The sequence below is a fragment of the Mixophyes fleayi genome, chromosome 3 (assembly GCF_038048845.1).
Source record: "Mixophyes fleayi isolate aMixFle1 chromosome 3, aMixFle1.hap1, whole genome shotgun sequence".
In the NCBI taxonomy this organism is placed as follows: domain Eukaryota; kingdom Metazoa; phylum Chordata; class Amphibia; order Anura; family Limnodynastidae; genus Mixophyes; species Mixophyes fleayi.
The window spans coordinates 126,420,350-126,440,399 of NC_134404.1; the positions used below are offsets into that span (position 1 = coordinate 126,420,350).

At 48.2% G+C, this 20,050-nt stretch overlaps 2 long non-coding RNA genes across 2 annotated transcripts in view; one reads left to right on the forward strand and one right to left on the reverse strand.

Moving 5' to 3' along the window:
* Nucleotides 1–18,815, forward strand: part of LOC142143992 (uncharacterized) — a 51,298-nt gene extending 32,483 nt beyond the window's left edge. Inside the window, exon 4 of the long non-coding RNA XR_012689624.1 lies at nt 18,449–18,815. This is a non-coding gene — a long non-coding RNA (uncharacterized LOC142143992). The remainder of the gene's footprint in view (nt 1–18,448) is intronic.
* The window catches only part of LOC142142770 (uncharacterized), a 508,920-nt gene that overhangs the window by 454,180 nt on the left and 34,690 nt on the right, over nt 1–20,050 (reverse strand). The gene's annotated exons all lie outside the window — the stretch shown is intronic.

Below are 20,050 nucleotides of genomic sequence, written 5' to 3' on the forward strand. Positions count from 1 at the left end.
CTATTCTTTGGCTTAATCCCTGGCACCGCAAATTGGACTGACCATCCCGTGTACCGACCCGGTTGTGTTATCGACTACTCTCTGGATTTCCCTCTGGCACCGTATACCTGATACCTCCTGTGTACCGACCCGGCTGTGTCTCGACTCCTCTGGACCCATCTCCTGCTACGCACTCAACCGACTGTTCATCTACCGGTGACTGCTCCAGACATCCAAACCCTGGAATTCACTGTTAGTGCCTGTATTTGCATCACTTTGTCATATTGCCTGTTTGACTACCCATCACTTAGAGCCTTCTCCCTTACGTCAGTAGGCTAACCTGGGGGCCGCGACCTGCGGTTCTTCGGCAGCAAAGTCCACCCTACCTTGCGGTGGTTCTTGGTAAAGACCGGAAGGCCGTTAGACTCCGCGCCCTAGGTAAGCCTGTGCAAATACTGACTAAGGCATCAGAACCGTAACACCGAGGTTGACTTGAAAATAGACAGTTAAGAAGGGACACACACCTGACTGTGGGATACGCCATTTGGTACATGTATTAGGTTATTATAACTTAGTAGTATTGTCAACGGGCAGAATGGTGGGCATGAAATAAATGCTGGCACACTATGGCTATAAACAAACAGTGGATGCATCAATATGTTGCAGTGCAAACAATAGGCAAGTACATGGATACAGTATATTATTCTAACAATGTTTAGCATCCAGCTAATATGCGGAAAACCTTACGTTAGCTTCCAGCAAAGTTGGCTTCCAGCTAATATGCGGCACACAATGCACAAAACCCTTCTCACACACAATGGACCCTCTTACACTGTAAATGTTCTCGCTCTTTGACTGGCTAAAGCTTAAAGCAAAACAATGTTATTAATACTAATGAGCTCTTGTACCCGGGCACAGTTGGTGCACATGCAGAGTGTTGCAGATTCCGGTACAGGGAAGGGTCAAATGTATGGGGTAAAAATTATCCATAATTCCTCTAGGCAAACTATTAAATGCAAACTGCAATCTGTACAAGGCTTTTCCCACTCCAGGCCAATTAGACATAGTTACAGCAAACACCTGAGTCACTACTTGCTGCTACAGTATTATATTCCCTATATGAATAGTGGGATGGAGATCTTATCTAGCTACATAAGAGAGTAACTGTAGGGTAGATCACACTGAAATCCTGAGAGTTGGTTGTAGTTAGCTGCTGTGGACACTGAAACAAGCCATTCTTGTTCAAGTAGTTACGTACAGGTCGCATGATACTAGTGTTCCACTTGGTATGGGCTTGTGGGGAGAGAGAATGAGAGAGCAAGAAAAAAGAAAGATGAGATAATTGTTATGGCTATCAGTGCAGCATAAACTTATAGACCTTTAGAAGAGGTCTTCACCTATAGCAGCCGTCTTTCCCATAGAGACTGGTTATGCTCACAGTGTAACAGATACTGGATTACTACTACTAATCTTGATTAGCGCTGGTTTACCTGAGGTGTGGAGTCTAATGATCTCCCCGGTGTTCACCAAGAACCGCCGCAAGGCGGGGTGGGCTTTGCTGCCAGGAGTCGCAGGTCGCGGTCCTCAGGTTCGCACCAAGATGTAATGCAGCGGAGAGGAGTGGAAGATGCGGAGTCAATCAAGCCAGGTCAGTACACAGGGATGGAGGCAGACAGAATCAGGAGGCAATTCGGAGTATCAAGCTGGGGTCGGTACACTGGTCACAAGAACAGAGGGATAGTCAGCAAGCCGGGTTGGTACACAGGAGTTGGAGAGCCAGAATAGTCCAAACAGGCAGAGATCAGCACACAGGAAGACACAGAAATCCACGAAGTACAGGAGCCAGGAACAGGTAAGTGTTGCTCTGACACTCAGCGAGTGTCAGAGTGAGATTCTTATACTGACGGATTCAAAATCCCTGCCTTTGGGTTGCGGTCATGTGACCGCCGAACCCGGAAGTGCGGCATCCGGACGCAGCGACGGGGAGCAGGTAAGTTCGTAACACACAGGTACTCGGATGCCCCCAGGACTTACACTTAGTGTAGTACAAGTTCATGTTCACACGGCAGTGCACAGGCACGGGAGGTAATACACGGAGTAGGGACAGGCCAAATTGGAGAAGTCGAGTACAAGCTGGGTCTGGATCACAGGTAATGGTTCAGATGTGGGTACAGGCAAAAGGTTAGGGCCACAGGCAATGGTTCAGAGTCCGGGTACAGGCAAAAGGTCAGGGTAACAGGCAATGGTTCACGGTCCAGGGACAGGCAGAGGTCATACACAGATAAATCAATCCAAGGTTCAACAACAAAATAGTACAGGAGCAGGCAGCAGTACTGAGACAGGATGCTATAACCGGCAGTGAGGCTCAGTCCTCACTGCCTTAAATAGTACAGATGACCAATCGGAACAAGGCCCTGTAAGTGCTCCCAGGACTTCCATAATTAATTACTGGCACTTGCAGCCAATGATATTGCAGAGGGCCCCGCAGAGTACCTAACCTAATCAGCCATAATTGGATGAGCCTACACAGCCCTGCGCACGCCCGGCTGTTTGCCAGCTGGCCGGGCACGGTGGCAGTGAGCCTGAAGCGTCCCAGTTGTTGCCTATGCAAGCGGGACAAACAAACCGGAAGTGACACCCTGGTCGTCATGGCGATGGCCGGGACGTCACCAGCAGGGCCAGGAAAGTCGAGGCGGTGCCCTCGGCCGCCACGGTTGGTTACAAAAATAACCCTGGAGAGTCACGTTTTGGCAGTCTAAAGTTGCACACTATTCATAGTGGAAGAAAAATATTCCAAAGGGGCAGTTTATGCGTTTGCGGCATAACTGCTCTAGTTAAGAAGTTATTTTCTAACAGGCTGAGGTGATGATAAAAAAAAATTTGATCGAGGTTATCCAATGGATCTTGTATATCAAGCTTCTTGACTGGAGCAGTTATGCCGTAAACGCATAAACTGCCCCTTTGGAATATTTTTCTTCCACTATGAATAGTGTGCAGTAGAATAGTGTACATAATTGTTACAATCTACCTTCTTAATATAAGTAGAGGTAGAAATGGATCCATCCATTGCCGTAAGGAATAAATCAAGAAACTCCATCTGTGTAACGTGATAATTATGTGTAAACTTAAGATTATAATCATTAATGTTTAAAAATTAGCAAAATAAAGTGCATGTGCTTCACCTCCCTTCCAAATAAAAGGTCATCTATACAATGGCCATAGAGGAAAGGGTCCACTCCGAACTCGACGCCCCACACGTGGGACTCCTTGATGTCACCCACGTGTGGGTGACATATTTGAAGTAAACTTAAAAGATCGGAAGAATCACAGATGTCAGTAGGACCACCAGAGGTTGTAAATAAAAATCCACATAACTCGATAAATTATAAGTGTGTGAGCCAATGCCAGAAATAATAGGGCGTCCAGGTGGGGTGTGCAGGTGCTTGTGAATCTTAGGCAAAGGATAATATATAGGTCGAATAGGGTGAGAAACAAATAAAAAACCCATCTCGTTCTTTGAGATAACCCCATTGGTCATAGCTAGATCCAGAAAACTTTTCCATTCCAGTTTATAAATTCCACCTGGATTACTGCAATTTTTTGTTGTCTATAAACTTCTTTTTTATAATCCAATGTATCTTGGAAAAGAAAACTTCCTCCTTTATCAGCATTTTTGAAAATTATAGAGGGATCTGATTAAAGCTCTCCCAGGGCTATCTTTACTTTACGTCAGTGGTTCCCAAACTTTTGCAGTTCGCGGCACCCTTAGAGTCTCCAAATTTTTTCAAGGCACCCCTCCAAAATAATTACAGAGCAGTCCTGTTTTAGCAGTAGTTGGGTCAAAAAATTGTAATAAGTATTTAGGTCAGGACAGGAATTCTTATTAAGTTGTATGCAAAAATGCCCCCTCTGCCTCCAGACACTCTGCCCTCAGGCACTCTGCCCCCTCTGCATCCAGACACACTGCCCTCTCTCACACTGCCCTCTCTCACACTGCCCCCTCTGCCCTCTGTCACGCTGTCCCGCCTCCTCTGCTCTGTCACTCTGTCCCCCCTCCTCTGCTCTCTGTCCCCATCCTCTGCCCTCTGTCCCCCTCCTCTGCTCCGCTGTCACCATCCTCTGCTCTCTGTCCCCCTCCTTTGCTCTCTGTCCCCCTCCTCTGCTCCGCTGTCACCATCCTCTGCTCTCTGTCCCCCTCCTCTGCTCCGCTGTCACCATCCTCTGCTCTCTGTCCCCCTTCTCTGCCCTCTGTCCCCCTCCTCTGCTCCGCTGTCACCATCCTCTGCTCTCTGTCCCCCTCCTCTGCTCCGCTGTCACTATCCTCTGCTCCGCTGTCACCATCCTCTGCTCTCTGTCCCCCTCCTCTGCTCCGCTGTCACCATCCTCTGCTCTCTGTCCCCCTCCTCTGCTCCGCTGTCACCATCCTCTGCTCTCTGTCCCCCTCCTCTGCCATCTGTCCCCCTCCTCTGCTCCGCTGTCACCATCCTCTGCTCCGCTGTCACCATCCTCTGCTCTCTGTCCCCCTCCTCTGCTCCGCTGTCACCATTCTCTGCTCTCTGTCCCCCTCCTCTGCTCTGCTGTCACCATCCTTTGCTCGCTGTCATCATCCTCTGCTCCGCTGTCACCATCCTCTGCTCTCTGTCCCCCTCCTCTGCTCCGCTGTCACCATCGTCTGCCCTCTGTCCCCCTCCTCTGCCCTCTGTCCCCCTGCTCTGCTCTCTGTCCCCATCCTCTGCTCAGCTGTCACCATCCTCTGCTCCGCTGTCACCATCCTCTGCTCTGTGTCCCCCTCCTCTGCTCCACTGTCACCATCCTCTGCTCTCTGTCCCCCTCCTCTGCTCCTCTGTCCCCCTCCTCTGCTCTGCTGTCACCCTCCTCTGCTCCGCTGTCACCCTCCTCTGCTCCGCTGTCACCATCCTCTGCTCTCTGTCCCCCTCCTATGCCCTCTGTCCCCCTCCTCTGCTCCGCTGTCACAATCCTCTGCACTCTGTCCCCATCCTCTGCTCTCTGTCCCCATCCTCTGCTCTCTGTCCCCCTCCTCTGCCCTCTGTCCCCATCCTCTGCACTCTGTCCCCATCCTCTGCTCTCTGTCCCCCTCCTCTGCCCTCTGTCCCCCTCCTCTGCTCCGCTGTCACCATCCTCTGCTCTCTGTCCCCCTCCTCTGCTCCGCTGTCACCATCCTCTGCTCCGCTGTCACCATCCTCTGCTCTCTGTCCCCCTCCTCTGCTCCGCTGTCACCATCCTCTGCTCTCTGTCCCCCTCCTCTGCTCCGCTGTCACCATCCTCTGCTCTCTGTCCCCCTCCTCTGCCATCTGTCACCCTCCTCTGCTCTGCTGTCACCATCCTCTGCTCTCTGTCCCCCTCCTCTGCTCCGCTGTCACCATCCTCTGCTCTCTGTCCCCCTCCTCTGCTCCGCTGTCACCATCCTCTTCTCTTTGTCCCCCTCCTCTGCTCTGCTGTCACCATCCTTTGCTCGCTGTCATCATCCTCTGCTCCGCTGTCACCATCCTCTGCTCTCTGTCCCCCTCCTCTGCTCCGCTGTCACCATCGTCTGCCCTCTGTCCCCCTCCTCTGCCCTCTGTCCCCCTCCTCTGCTCTCTGTCCCCCTCCTCTGCTCTCTGTCCCCATCCTCTGCTCTCTGTCCCCATCCTCTGCTCAGCTGTCACCATCCTCTGCTCCGCTGTCACCATCCTCTGCTCTGTGTCCCCCTCCTCTGCTCCACTGTCACCATCCTCTGCTCTCTGTCCCCCTCCTCTGCTCCTCTGTCCCCCTCCTCTGCTCCGCTGTCACCCTCCTCTGCTCCGCTGTCACCATCCTCTGCTCTCTGTCCCCCTTCTCTGCCCTCTGTCCCCCTCCTCTGCTCCGCTGTCACCATCCTCTGCTCTCTGTCCCCCTCCTCTGCTCTGCTGTCACCATCCTCTGCTCCGCTGTCACCATCCTCTGCTCTCTGTCCACCTCCTCTGCTCCGCTGTCACCATCCTCTGCTCTCTGTCCCCCTCCTCTGCCATCTGTCACCCTCCTCTGCTCTGCTGTCACCATCCTCTGCTCTCTGTCCCCCTCCTCTGCTCCGCTGTCACCATCCTCTGCTCTCTGTCCCCCTCCTCTGCTCTGCTGTCACCATCCTCTGCTCTCTGTCCCCCTCCTCTGCTCTGCTGTCACCATCCTTTGCTCGCTGTCATCATCCTCTGCTTCGCTGTCACCATCCTCTGCTCTGTGTCCCCCTCCTCTGCTCCACTGTCACCATCCTCTGCTCTCTGTCCCCCTCCTCTGCTCCTCTGTCCCCCTCCTCTGCTCCGCTGTCACCCTCCTCTGCTCCGCTGTCACCATCCTCTGCTCTCTGTCCCCCTTCTCTGCCCTCTGTCCCCCTCCTCTGCTCCGCTGTCACCATCCTCTGCTCTCTGTCCCCCTCCTCTGCTCCGCTGTCCCCCTCCTCTGCTCCGCTGTCACCATCCTCTGCTCCGCTGTCACCATCCACTGCTCTCTGTCCCCCTCCTCTGCTCCGCTGTCACCATCCTCTGCTCTCTGTCCCCCTCCTCTGCTCCGCTGTCACCCTCCTCTGCTCTCTGTCCCCCTCCTCTGCTCCGCTGTCACCATCCTCTGCTCTCTGTCCCCCTCCTCTGCTCCGCTGTCACCATCCTCTGCTCTCTGTCCCCCTCCTCTGCTCCACTGTCACCATCCTTTGCTTGCTGTCATCATCCTCTGCTCCGCTGTCACCATCCTCTGCTCTCTGTCCCCCTCCTCTGCTCCGCTGTCACCATCGTCTGCCCTCTGTCCCCCTCCTCTGCCCTCTGTCCCCCTCCTCTGCCCTCTGTCCCCCTCCTCTGCTCTCTGTCCCCATCCTCTGCTCAGCTGTCACCATCCTCTGCTCCGCTGTCACCATCCTCTGCTCTGTGTCCCCCTCCTCTTCTCCACTGTCACCATCCTCTGCTCTCTGTCCCCCTCCTCTGCTCCTCTGTCCCCCTCCTCTGCTCCGCTGTCACCCTCCTCTGCTCCGCTGTCACCATCCTCTGCTCTCTGTCCCCCTCCTATGCCCTCTGTCCCCCTCCTCTGCTCCGCTGTCACAATCCTCTGCACTCTGTCCCCATCCTCTGCTCTCTGTCCCCATCCTCTGCTCTCTGTCCCCCTCCTCTGCCCTCTGTCCCCATCCTCTGCACTCTGTCCCCATCCTCTGCTCTCTGTCCCTCTCCTCTGCCCTCTGTCCCCCTCCTCTGCTCCGCTGTCACCATCCTCTGCTCTCTGTCCCCCTCCTCTGCTCCGCTGTCACCATCCTCTGCTCCGCTGTCACCATCCTCTGCTCTCTGTCCCCCTCCTCTGCTCCGCTGTCACCATCCTCTGCTCTCTGTCCCCCTCCTCTGCTCCGCTGTCACCATCCTCTGCTCTCTGTCCCCCTCCTCTGCCATCTGTCACCCTCCTCTGCTCTGCTGTCACCATCCTCTGCTCTCTGTCCCCCTCTGCTCCGCTGTCACCATCCTCTGCTCCGCTGTCACCATCCTCTGCTCTCTGTCCCCCTCCTCTGCTCCGCTGTCACCATCCTCTGCTCTTTGTCCCCCTCCTCTGCTCTGCTGTCACCATCCTTTGCTCGCTGTCATCATCCTCTGCTCCGCTGTCACCATCCTCTGCTCTCTGTCCCCCTCCTCTGCTCCGCTGTCACCATCGTCTGCCCTCTGTCCCCCTCCTCTGCTCTCTGTCCCCATCCTCTGCTCAGCTGTCACCATCCTCTGCTCCGCTGTCACCATCCTCTGCTCTGTGTCCCCCTCCTCTGCTCCACTGTCACCATCCTCTGCTCTCTGTCCCCCTCCTCTGCTCCTCTGTCCCCCTCCTCTGCTCCGCTGTCACCCTCCTCTGCTCCGCTGTCACCATCCTCTGCTCTCTGTCCCCCTCCTCTGCTCCGCTGTCACCATCCTCTGCTCCGCTGTCACCATCCTCTGCTCTCTGTCCCCCTCCTCTGCTCCGCTGTCACCATCCTCTGCTCTCTGTCCCCCTCCTCTGCTCCGCTGTCACCATCCTCTGCTCTCTGTCCCCCTCCTCTGCCATCTGTCACCCTCCTCTGCTCTGCTGTCACCATCCTCTGCTCTCTGTCCCCCTCTGCTCCGCTGTCACCATCCTCTGCTCCGCTGTCACCATCCTCTGCTCTCTGTCCCCCTCCTCTGCTCCGCTGTCACCATCCTCTGCTCTTTGTCCCCCTCCTCTGCTCTGCTGTCACCATCCTTTGCTCGCTGTCATCATCCTCTGCTCCGCTGTCACCATCCTCTGCTCTCTGTCCCCCTCCTCTGCTCCGCTGTCACCATCGTCTGCCCTCTGTCCCCCTCCTCTGCTCTCTGTCCCCATCCTCTGCTCAGCTGTCACCATCCTCTGCTCCGCTGTCACCATCCTCTGCTCTGTGTCCCCCTCCTCTGCTCCACTGTCACCATCCTCTGCTCTCTGTCCCCCTCCTCTGCTCCTCTGTCCCCCTCCTCTGCTCCGCTGTCACCCTCCTCTGCTCCGCTGTCACCATCCTCTGCTCTCTGTCCCCATTCTCTGCCCTCTGTCCCCCTCCTCTGCTCCGCTGTCACCATCCTCTGCTCTCTGTCCCCCTCCTCTGCTCTGCTGTCACCATCCTCTGCTCCGCTGTCACCATCCTCTGCTCTCTGTCCACCTCCTCTGCTCCGCTGTCACCATCCTCTGCTCTCTGTCCCCCTCCTCTGCCATCTGTCACCCTCCTCTGCTCTGCTGTCACCATCCTCTGCTCCGCTGTCACCATCCTCTGCTCTCTGTCCACCTCCTCTGCTCCGCTGTCACCATCCTCTGCTCTCTGTCCCCCTCCTCTGCCATCTGTCACCCTCCTCTGCTCTGCTGTCACCATCCTCTTCTCTCTGTCCCCCTCCTCTGCTCCGCTGTCACCATCCTCTGCTCCGCTGTCACCATCCTCTGCTCTCTGTCCCCCTCCTATGCTCCGCTGTCACCATCCTCTGCTCTCTGGCCCCCCACTCTGCTCTGCTGTCACCATCCTTTGCTCGCTGTCATCATCCTCTGCTCCGCTGTCACCATCCTCTGCTCTCTGTCCCCCTCCTCTGCTCCGCTGTCACCATCGTCTGCCCTCTGTCCCCCTCCTCTGCCCTCTGTCCCCCTCCTCTGCTCTCTGTCCCCATCCTCTGCTCAGCTGTCACCATCCTCTGCTCCGCTGTCACCATCCTCTGCTCTGTGTCCCCCTCCTCTGCTCCACTGTCACCATCCTCTGCTCTCTGTCCCCCTCCTCTGCTCCTCTGTCCCCCTCCTCTGCTCCGCTGTCACCATCCTCTGCTCTCTGTCCCCCTTCTCTGCCCTCTGTCCCCCTCCTCTGCTCCGCTGTCACCATCCTCTGCTCTCTGTCCCCCTCCTCTGCTCCGCTGTCACCATCCTCTGCTCCGCTGTCACCATCCTCTGCTCTCTGTCCCCCTCCTCTGCTCCGCTGTCACCATCCTCTGCTCTCTGTCCCCCTCCTCTGCTCCGCTGTCACCATCCTCTGCTCTCTGTCCCCCTCCTCTGCTCCGCTGTCACCATCCTCTGCTCTCTGTCCCCCTCCTCTGCTCCGCTGTCACCATCCTCTGCTCTCTGTCCCCCTCCTCTGCTCCACTGTCACCATCCTTTGCTCGCTGTCATCATCCTCTGCTCCGCTGTCACCATCCTCTGCTCTCTGTCCCCCTCCTCTGCTCCGCTGTCACCATCGTCTGCCCTCTGTCCCCCTCCTCTGCCCTCTGTCCCCCTCCTCTGCTCTCTGTCCCCATCCTCTTTTCAGCTGTCACCATCCTCTGCTCCGCTGTCACCATCCTCTGCTCTGTGTCCCCCTCCTCTGCTCCACTGTCACCATCCTCTGCTCTCTGTTCCCCTCCTCTGCTCCTCTGTCCCCCTCCTCTGCTCCGCTGTCACCATCCTCTGCTCTCTGTCCCCCTCCTATGCCCTCTGTCCCCCTCCTCTGCTCCGCTGTCACAATCCTCTGCACTCTGTCCCCATCCTCTGCTCTCTGTCCCCATCCTCTGCTCTCTGTCCCCCTCCTCTGCCCTCTGTCCCCATCCTCTGCACTCTGTCCCCATCCTCTGCTCTCTGTCCCCCTCCTCTGCTCTCTGTCCCCCTCCTCTGCCCTCTGTCCCCCTCCTCTGCTCCGCTGTCACCATCCTCTGCTCTCTGTCCCCCTCCTCTGCCCCGCGCCAGGCGCCAGCCATAAACAAAAAAAAAAGAACACAGAAACTTACCAATCCGTCGGGCGCCGGGACCCAGCAGCCTCCTCTCTCCCGCAGCTTGTTACTGACGTCGATATTCAGTGACAGCTGCGGGAGAGAGGAGGCTGCTGGGTCCCGGCACCCGACGGATTGGTAAGTTTCTGTGTTCTTTATTTTTTTTTATGGCTGGCCGGCGGCACCCCAGTGACAGCGCCATGGCACCCCTGGGAGCCGCGGCGCACAGTTTTGGAACCGCCGCTTTACGTGGAAGATTAGAATTTCTCCTCTTATTGGTTGAAGAGCATATTTCTAAATTGTTCCGTTGTAACTTTATAGAAACAAGCCATCTGTACACACTTCATGTGAAAAGGAAAACATTCTGATTTTAACCTAAATTTAGATCTGGTTATCTCACTTCTTTGATTGATATCAAATATAGGGACAGAATTTGATTCTTCAACATTAATATGTGACCATAATTCTTCCAGATACAATAGTATTTTGGCGTCTTCTTCACTATCTACCATAATTAATTGTATATTGTGTTCATTGTTTTTATATTTTAACTTTTTATGTGCAAAATATTTCTTTCTACAAATAAGTCTTTATACCTATTTAATTCTATAAATAGTTCAAGTAGATTCGGTTCTGAAGAGGGAGTCCCTTTTTAATAGTTCAATTTGGGCTTCTGTTAATATTTTCTTTGATATATTAAATACCCCCATGTTTCTAGGTTCTTTTGATTGTATATTACTTCCTATACTACTGCTCTATCTTTATCTTTATTTTTGTTTTTATTCTTATTTTTAATTTTACCAGGTTTTGGCTTATTCCCATCTTTTTATGTCAAATTTTTCCTCCTCCTCTCTTTCCTCTGATGCATTTTGTGATTTTTTTCACCGGTCCTGTCGAGAGTAGTTGATAGTGATTTTTGTGTGACCAATCTTTCCATATTTGAGCCTCTTCAACAGTGTTTGGGCAGACTCGAATATGATCCTACCTTTTTGAATTTCACTTGTGCAAACCACCTTGAATGTGTTCAAGCTTAAGATAATACATTTGTATAGAGAAAGTGAGATGCAAATTTCAAATCCAGGTCTATTGAAGATTGCACCAAGAACATGTTCGTGAACATCTCACTGGTGAAATTTGATAGAATTTTGAAGCTTTCAATATTTTAGAGCACCTCCATTAGGTAACTACAAAAACTTGGGATTTTAGAAGGTCGAAGTTTAATCAACTCTAAGAAACTTTGGAGTTTGAAAACTGGGAAAGTATACTCTGAAATAAAAGCACAGAAAATACATTTTATATTTGTTAACATATTCTACTGCTGCAAGTATTTTACATATGGCAATACAATTTCTAGGAACAATAGGCAACATATGTGATTAATAAAAAAGTACTGAATGTAATAAGGGAAAAAAGAGTAATAAAATTGGTAAAACTACCTCGAAAGCTTTCATTAAGGTCTGGGACCCATGGTTATCCTACTTTCAGGCGTGCCCTCCCTTTACTTAACCCAGTTCTAAAGCCTCATTTCTTTCTTGGACTTCTCTTCTTTTAACAATGGATCTAGTCACTTCTTACCATCTTTCCTTTTCTCCCTCATTTCACACTCCTTTCCTCCTTGATATACTCTCTGTTCTTCTTCCCTTTTTCTATGAAAACTTTGGGTCACTTGTTATTGCTATATTTGATAGTTCGGTTGACTTAGCGTTTTATATGTCTTACGCTGGTCGTTGACTTTATTTTCTTTTTTGATTATTATTCCTAACAGTACTCACTTTGTCAATCGTTCTCTGTTGTTATCATGACCTTGCAAAAATAAATCTTTAAAAATAAAAAATAAAAATTGGTAAAACTAGATTTTGCGTCTTAAGCTGGGTACACACTACAGAAATTTCGACCAACTTTTTATGCCGAGCGATTTTACATGCGACCGATAGTCCAATTGCTCGGTCCATGAACTGCATACACACTAGCCTTCTTTAGGACGATAAAGGGAAGAGCAGACATCCCTTTAGCGACTTTTAACAGCCATGTTGTCGCGAGCAATGACTGTAATTTCGTACTCACTGTTGTGGATCGGTCGGAAGTTTATACACACTACACACCGGAAACGAGATTGGAACGAAAATATTAAACGGTATGACCAACCAAATGAGGCGATAATCGTCCATTTGGGCAGACTTTCGACCATCGTTTCACTGCACACACTGACCCGACTTTTGAACGAGCGGTCGTATGTCGGCTGATTGAGCCGATTATTGGACGAAAACAGTGTAGTGTGTACCCAGCTTTACTTCAAGGACAAGATTGATAAGATTTGACTTGAAGTGGTATTATCTTCCTCGATAAACAACCAGGTCATTCCTTTCTGGCAAATGAAGATGAAGGGCCTTAAGGAGTCATTAAGAAGAGCAAATAAAGAAAAAGGAATACCTTTACACTGCTGCAAAACCATGTTGCATTAGAGGGGTAGGTAAATTTAACATGTGGGGACAGATTTATAGTTTTGCTAGGGCATGTCCTAGATCAACTTTAAATTTCAGTGAAAAAGAAAGTTATCAAGTATTTGTGTGCTACATGACGAAAAAAAGTCAGTATTTTATTTATATGCAAACTAATTAAAGATCCTCCTTTCTGGTATAAGACCTTTTTTGAGGATAAGGTTTTAATATATTGTTGTGCAGCGCAAAGGCTTCATCAGCAGCAAAAATAAAATTTTGTCCAAATTGTGTTTTGGTGCGTGGTGGCAAATTCAGCGATTTGTTTTTAAGTGCAATAGTCTGCGTACAGATACACAGGAGATACTGGAAACAGGATGCGATGGTCTGCGAGGCATTACCACAAGACAGTGGAGATGACACACAGGATGCAATAGTGACTATTGAATAGTCTGTGGACCGATACACAGGAGATGCTGGAAACAGGATGTGATGGTCTGAGAGGCATTACCACTAGACAGTGTGGATGACATACAGGATGCAATGGATAGCATTGATAGTTATCAGTTATATCTTCTTTTTAGCATACGTTTATGTCCTTTTGCAATCATTTAACATATATATATGTTTCATCAATATCAGTAAAATTTCCAGGTGTAGCCCTACAAGAGTGTTGGATGCAATTAGCATTCACAGTGATACCCAAGGACACAAAATCCAAGTTTGTTTGTTTTTAAATTTTGCCATGATTTGGATCTGTCTTTCAAAGGAACATTACAAAGACTTCATTCTGATGTTCATAACATGATTGCTAACGTCTTTTCAAGACTTTCTTTTCAAGACTATCAGCAGTATACTTATATATTACCATGCCCCTATATCTATTGTAATTTGAACACAAACATGTGACCCGAGCCAATTTTCCAGGAAATTTCCCTCTTATTTACATCAATCAGAAAATTTCTGTGAATTTTTGATAGCTTGATTATTTAGAAGATAATCTGTAACATTTTTATACTGCTATTCTATTCTGGGAGACTGCTAAGACATTCATAAGGGGCCATATGATCTCATACCAAGCCAAAAAAAGAAGGTTTACCAGGAAAATTTTGACATTATGCATAGTGACATGACTTCTGCTTTCGCTGAGTACATGACTAACCCCTTTGAGGAAACCCTAACTGTATGTAACACAGAAAAAAAAACATATTGAAAGTTGGATGGCCACTGCCTTGATCTTGTTTTCTCTAGACTATGCTCAGTTTCTAATTTTCTTAACACACCCTTCCCCCTCTCGGATCATCACCTTATCAGCTACTCACTCACCCCCACTGCTCTAACCTCTCTACTGTCTAACTCTACCAAGCCTCCTCATACCCGCAGAAATCTGAATTCTATTAATCTTCAACAATTTTCCACCTCTCTCCAACACCTTCTCTCCCCTATCTCTACATTCTCATCCCCTGAGATGGCAGTACCTCATTTTCACCTAACCTTAGAAACGGCCATTGATCAAGTGGCTCCAGCGACACTACATACTACACGTCGACTTCGATGTCACCCGTCGCACACTAAAGCAGCACGCAATCTTCAAAAACTGTCCCGTAAAGCAGAACGTTACTGGCGTAAATCTCGCACCTTTAATGACTTCTTCACATATACTTCTGTCTACCACTCCTATCGAAATGCTCTGGACACGGCAAAACAAACATACTTCCAATCTCTTATCTGTGCTCAGGCTTCTAACCCCAAACGCCTTTTCAATACATTTAAACATCTCAATCCTTCCACCCCGAGCCCTCCATCTACTATCAGTGCTCAGGATCTTGCTACCTACTTCAAGGACAAGATTGATAAAATCAGACTAGAAATGGTATCCTCTTCCTCGACAAGCAATCCGCTCAATTCCTTCCCACTACCCTCTGACACCCTCTCTTCATTTGACCCCACAAATGAAGAGGAAATTTCTACGCTCTTCTTATCTTCCTACTCTACCTCCTGTCCTCTTGATCCTATTCCCTCGCAAATTGGTAGATCCCTGTCTCCTGTGCTCATTTCACCTCTAACTCAAATCTGTAATCTCTCACTCTCTACTGGCATCTTTCCATCATTATACAGGCACACAGTGATTACTCCTATTCTAAAGAAAACAAAACTCCGACCCAAACTCTCCCTCAAATTACCGTCCCATCTCTCAGCTCCCTTGCCCCTCCAAGCTTCTAGAGAGACTTGACTACACTCGCCTCACATGCTTTCTTTCCGCTAACAACCTGTTGGATCCTCTTAAGTCTGGCTTTAATTCTCAACACTCCACAGAGACTGCTTGGACCAAGGTTGTCAATGATCTGATCACTGCTAAAACTGAACGCCATTACTCTCTCCTAATTCTCCTGGCTCTCTCGGCTGCATTTGACACCGTTGACCACTCTCTTCTCATACAAACGCTGCAATCCCTAGGTCTTCAAGACACTGTTCTATCCTCGTTCTCATCCTACCTCTCTAATCGCTCTTTCACTGTTAATTTCTCTAGAGCCACCTGTGCTCTGCTTCCCCTATCAGTTGGAGTACCGTAAGGCTCAGTGCTAGGTCCTCTGCTGTTCTCTATCTATACCGCTTCTCTTGGAAATCTAATAAGTTCCTTTGGCTTTCAGTATCATCTCTATGCGGATGATACCCAAATCTATCTATCCTCTCCTGATCTCTCGACATCTGTGTTGTCACGTGTAACTGACTGTCTTTCTGCCATATCATCTTGGATGTCCTCTCGCCAACTCAAACTTAATCTTTCTAAAACAGAGTTAATAATATTCCCACCCACCAACAAGAGCATACCTGACATTTCTATCTCTGTTGATAACATGACCATAAATCCCACCCCACAAGCTCGATGCCTAGGTGTAATCCTTGACTCATACCTATCCTTTGTTCCCCACATTGACTCTATATCTAAATCATGCTACATACATCTAAAGAACATTTCCAGAATTTGCACATATCTCACGCAAGACACTGCAAAAACCTTAATCCATGCACTTATCATCTCCCGCATTGACTATTGCAATTTCCTCCTTACTGGTCTTCCTAAAAACAGACTTAAACCCCCACAATCTATTTTGCATGCTGCAGCAAAACTGATTTTCCTTGCAAATCGTTATTCCTCTGTTGAATCACTCTGTATGTCTCTACACTGGCTGCCTGTCTTCTACCAAATCCAATATAAAATACTTTTACTAACCTATAAGGCCATCAACAAAGCTGCACCAACATACATCTCCTCTCTTGTCTCAAAATATCTCCCAATTCGGCAACTCCGTTCTATACAAGATCTGCGTCTCTCATCCACCCTCATTACATCCTCTCATTCCTGGTTACAGGACTTTTTTCGGGCTGCACCCACTCTATGGAATTCTCTCCCTCGCACAATAAGACTCTCCTCTGGTCTACAAACTTTCAAACGTTCCCTGAAAATCTACCTATTCAGACAAGCTTGTAATATTCCTCAACCACCCTCTTAACCTCACCGCCTTTAGCCTGTTACACAATTTCACACAAGACAACTACCCCCTGACCAACATTGTTGTGTGACAGGATCATTTAGCTTATGAGTCACTTTTACCTTTGCAGTCTGGCTGGGCCAAAATGCAAAATGTAGACTTAACCTCATGTGTCAATCTCCCATTGTCCCATAGATTGTAAGCTTGCGAGCAGGGCCTTCTCACCTCTTTGTCTGTTGTACCCAGTTTGTTTATTAGTTTATTATGTTTGTCCCCAATTGTAAAGCGCTACGGAATATGTTGGCGCTATATAAATAAATGATAATGATGATGATGAAAGTATGTTACATTCTAATGAAAAATCAGAGTTAGACTGTTCAAAAAATAAATATTATAGGTGGGGTAAAAAGGCAGGTAAGCTCTTATCTGATATGAGTAAAACACAGAAGCAACACCAGAGAATATTGACAATTAAAAGTCAATGTACGGATAATGGATATACCACCACTCATACAGTTCTACCAGAACTTCTGAACACAGCCACATTTTCAAATTTACCTCTGCTCAGAAGGTGCTAAAACCCGCAAAAATTTATTTCCTCTTAAAGACCAGTTACTCTATGGCTAAAAACCATTGCAAATAGATTACAGCCAATTTTTACCCAACCTTCCTACTACCCAACAATTAGGCTTCACACATGGTCCACACTCTGTTAAAGGTGTAGGAACAGCCATAGTAACTATTAAATTGGCTTTCCAAAGGAACTTTCATTCCGCTGTGGAAATGCTATTAAGCCTCAACGCTGAGACGGTCTCCAATCTTGTTTTATGGATTAATTTACAAAGAATATTTTAATTTTGCGATTTTGGACACATGTTCTCCCAAATTATAAGATATATATATATATATATAGCACCTCAACCACACTCAAACGTCAATGCTGTCTCCTGTCATTATTACAGTTTAACTTAGGTTTAGACGTGTTGCTTATTATTATTGTTATCATAGATTTGTAAGGCACCACAGTGCTCCACAGAGCCATACAGTAGGGAAAACAGGACATACCCAAAACCCACATACAAGTCAGGCAAAATAAATGCAGACATGAAAACAATGGGTTGGAGAACCCTATTTATTAGAGAGATTAAATTCTAAGTGGAAGGGGGCACAGCTGACACAAGAGGAACGCGTGTGGCTCGGACTGGAGACTGGGACGGTTGTGAGGGTGAATTAGTGTGAATAGTATCATCGGGATGAGGCAAGCTTTAAAAAATATATGGATTTTCAGAGAGAGTCTAAAGATTTGAAGGCTGTGGGAAGGCCTGATTGGGTGTGGTGGGGAATTCCATTAGTGGGGAGCAGAACGGGAGAAGTCTTGTAGGTGCTAGTGAGAGGTGGTCACCAGAGACAAGACCAGGTGCAGGTCAGAGGTAGATCTATGAGATTTGAGATGTATGCCGGAGTAATGTTGTTAAGGGCTCTGTAGGTAAGGCTGAGTAATTTGATTTGGATTCTGGAGGACACAGGGAACCAGTGTAGGGATTTGCATAGTGGTGCAGCAGACATGAAGTTGTGAGAGAGGAAGATCAGTCTAGCAGCAGCATTTAGGATGGATTGAAGTGTGGATATATGGTTGTCGGGAATACCAGATAGCAGGAGGTTGCAGTAGTCAAGACGGGGGGATGATGAGAGAATGGATAAGAATTTTGGTAGCATGTTGAATGCTTAGTATTCTGTCATAAGATGTCTTAGATAACCCTTTATTGATGTTGTCATGTTCAACATGGAAAACAGTTTCCAAAACAAATAACCCTAATATTTATCACTTGTGTTTTTTGTACCTCTAATGAAGAACTCAGAATTTCATACAGGCAAGGCCTCATACCACTTCAGTTCATCGACTGGAAAAGGTATCACCAACTTACAAACTTAAGTAGACCTTGGGGGAGCAAAATTTTTTTAAATATAGCCCAAAGTATTGAAAACTATGCAATTCCTGTGTCTCAAATGTTTGCTTTACAGTTTACACCAGGCTATAAATTATACCAAATCAATAACCAGATTTCTCTCTCCTTCTGACTGGTCATTGCTATCTAGGCTATTGAGACAGGGTAGAGCTATTTCCACGCATTATAAACATCTTTTGCGATTAATTGACTGTACCATAATAAAGACTGGTCTCTCTCATTGGTTGGATATCTTCCCAGAAATAACCTTAGAACAAATCTTTGAAACCCTATTGCACTCATGCTCAACGTTAACAGCGAGCTCATAAAGGGTTATGTTGTTGAATATTTACCATATAGGTTATTTATCTTCTCAACGTAACTATGTGTCTGTCTTATACTAGTACATGTCCAAAGTGTGGTTGTCAAGGAACACACTCAGAGGAAAAGCCCATAAAATTGAATACTACCATAAAGAAGACGGAATTTGATTACTGGAGGGGAAAGATATCGATTGTCTACAGTTGGTGGTATGTTTAACACGGTCACTGACACAGACTCCGTTAACCCCGAACAGGCTGGCTTAAAGGTGGACATATGTATTTTTTCTAGTGTGTGCAAGTTTATTTCCTCGATATACGGTATTATAAGTTGTTTTGATTATCTACTTTTATCATACAGTTTGTGACCAACGGTTTATTATAAGCAGCAGCACTTTACCAACTACTCTGCCTCCTATTTTGTATGAGAAAAGAGGAGATGTGAAATATTGACTGATATACATAAAGTGTGATCATTGATACACATGTCATTGATTTTTCTATTATGTGTAGTTTTTAATATGTTTTTACCATGTTTTATTTGTTATTAAATGTGTTTATTAAGGAAAAGTATATTGATTGACTACGCTTCTTAAATTTGGAAAAAAACAAACCCTTCTTACATTTCTGGACACAGATCCAGCTTTATGCCTTTCCCCATTTGTTACATTTCTACTTTCTCCTGAATCAGCAGTATTGGGAATAGTAGATCCTTCTTTAAGGTTAACCAAAAGTAGTAAAAATCTGTTATTAATAATAACATCAGTGACAAGGAAATGTATCTTACAAGAATGGAAACAGGAACAGCTAATGAACCTGAATTTATTAAAAAATAAATTTTTGGGTGTTTCGGATAGAATGGCTAAAGGCATTAATGCAAAAACACAAAGAAACATTTTGATATTTGTGGAAGTTTTATTGATGGTTTGTGTAGTCCACCACTTTCACAAATACATCACTGTTTCAAAAACACTATATGGCAGTGGTTCCCAAACTTTTTCAGTTCGCGGCACCCTTAGAGTCTCCAAATTTTTTCAAGGCACCCCTCCAAAATAATTATTGAGCAGTCCTGTTTTAGAAGTAGTTGGGTCAAAAAATTATAATAAGTATTTAGGTCAGGACAGAAATACTTATTTAGTTGTATGCAAAAATGCCCCCTCTGCATCCAGACACACTGCCCCCTCTGCATCCAGACACTCTGCCCCCTCTGCATCCAGACACTCTGCATCCAGACACTCTGCCCCCTCTGCATCCAGACACACTGCCCCCTCTGCATCCAGACACACTGCCCCCTCTGCATCCAGACACACTGCCCCCTCTCACACTGCCCCGACACCCTGTCCCCCCTCCTCTGCCCTCTCTCATGATGTCCCCCTCCTCTGCCCTCTCTCACGATGTCCCCCCTCCTCTGCTCTCTCTCACGCTGTCCCCTCCTCTGTCCTCTCACGCTGTCCCCCTCCTCTGCCCTCTCACGCTGTCCCCCTCCTCTGCCCTCTGTCACGCTGTTCCCTCCTCTACCCTCTGTCACGCTGTCCCCCCCCCTCTGCCCTCTGTCCCTCTCACGCTGTGTCCCCCTCCACTGCCCCTCTCACGCTGTGTCCCCCTCCACTGCCCCGCTGTCACTCTCCTCTGCCCCTCTGTCTGCCCCTCTGTCACTCTCCTCTGCCCCTCTGTCTGCCCCGCTGT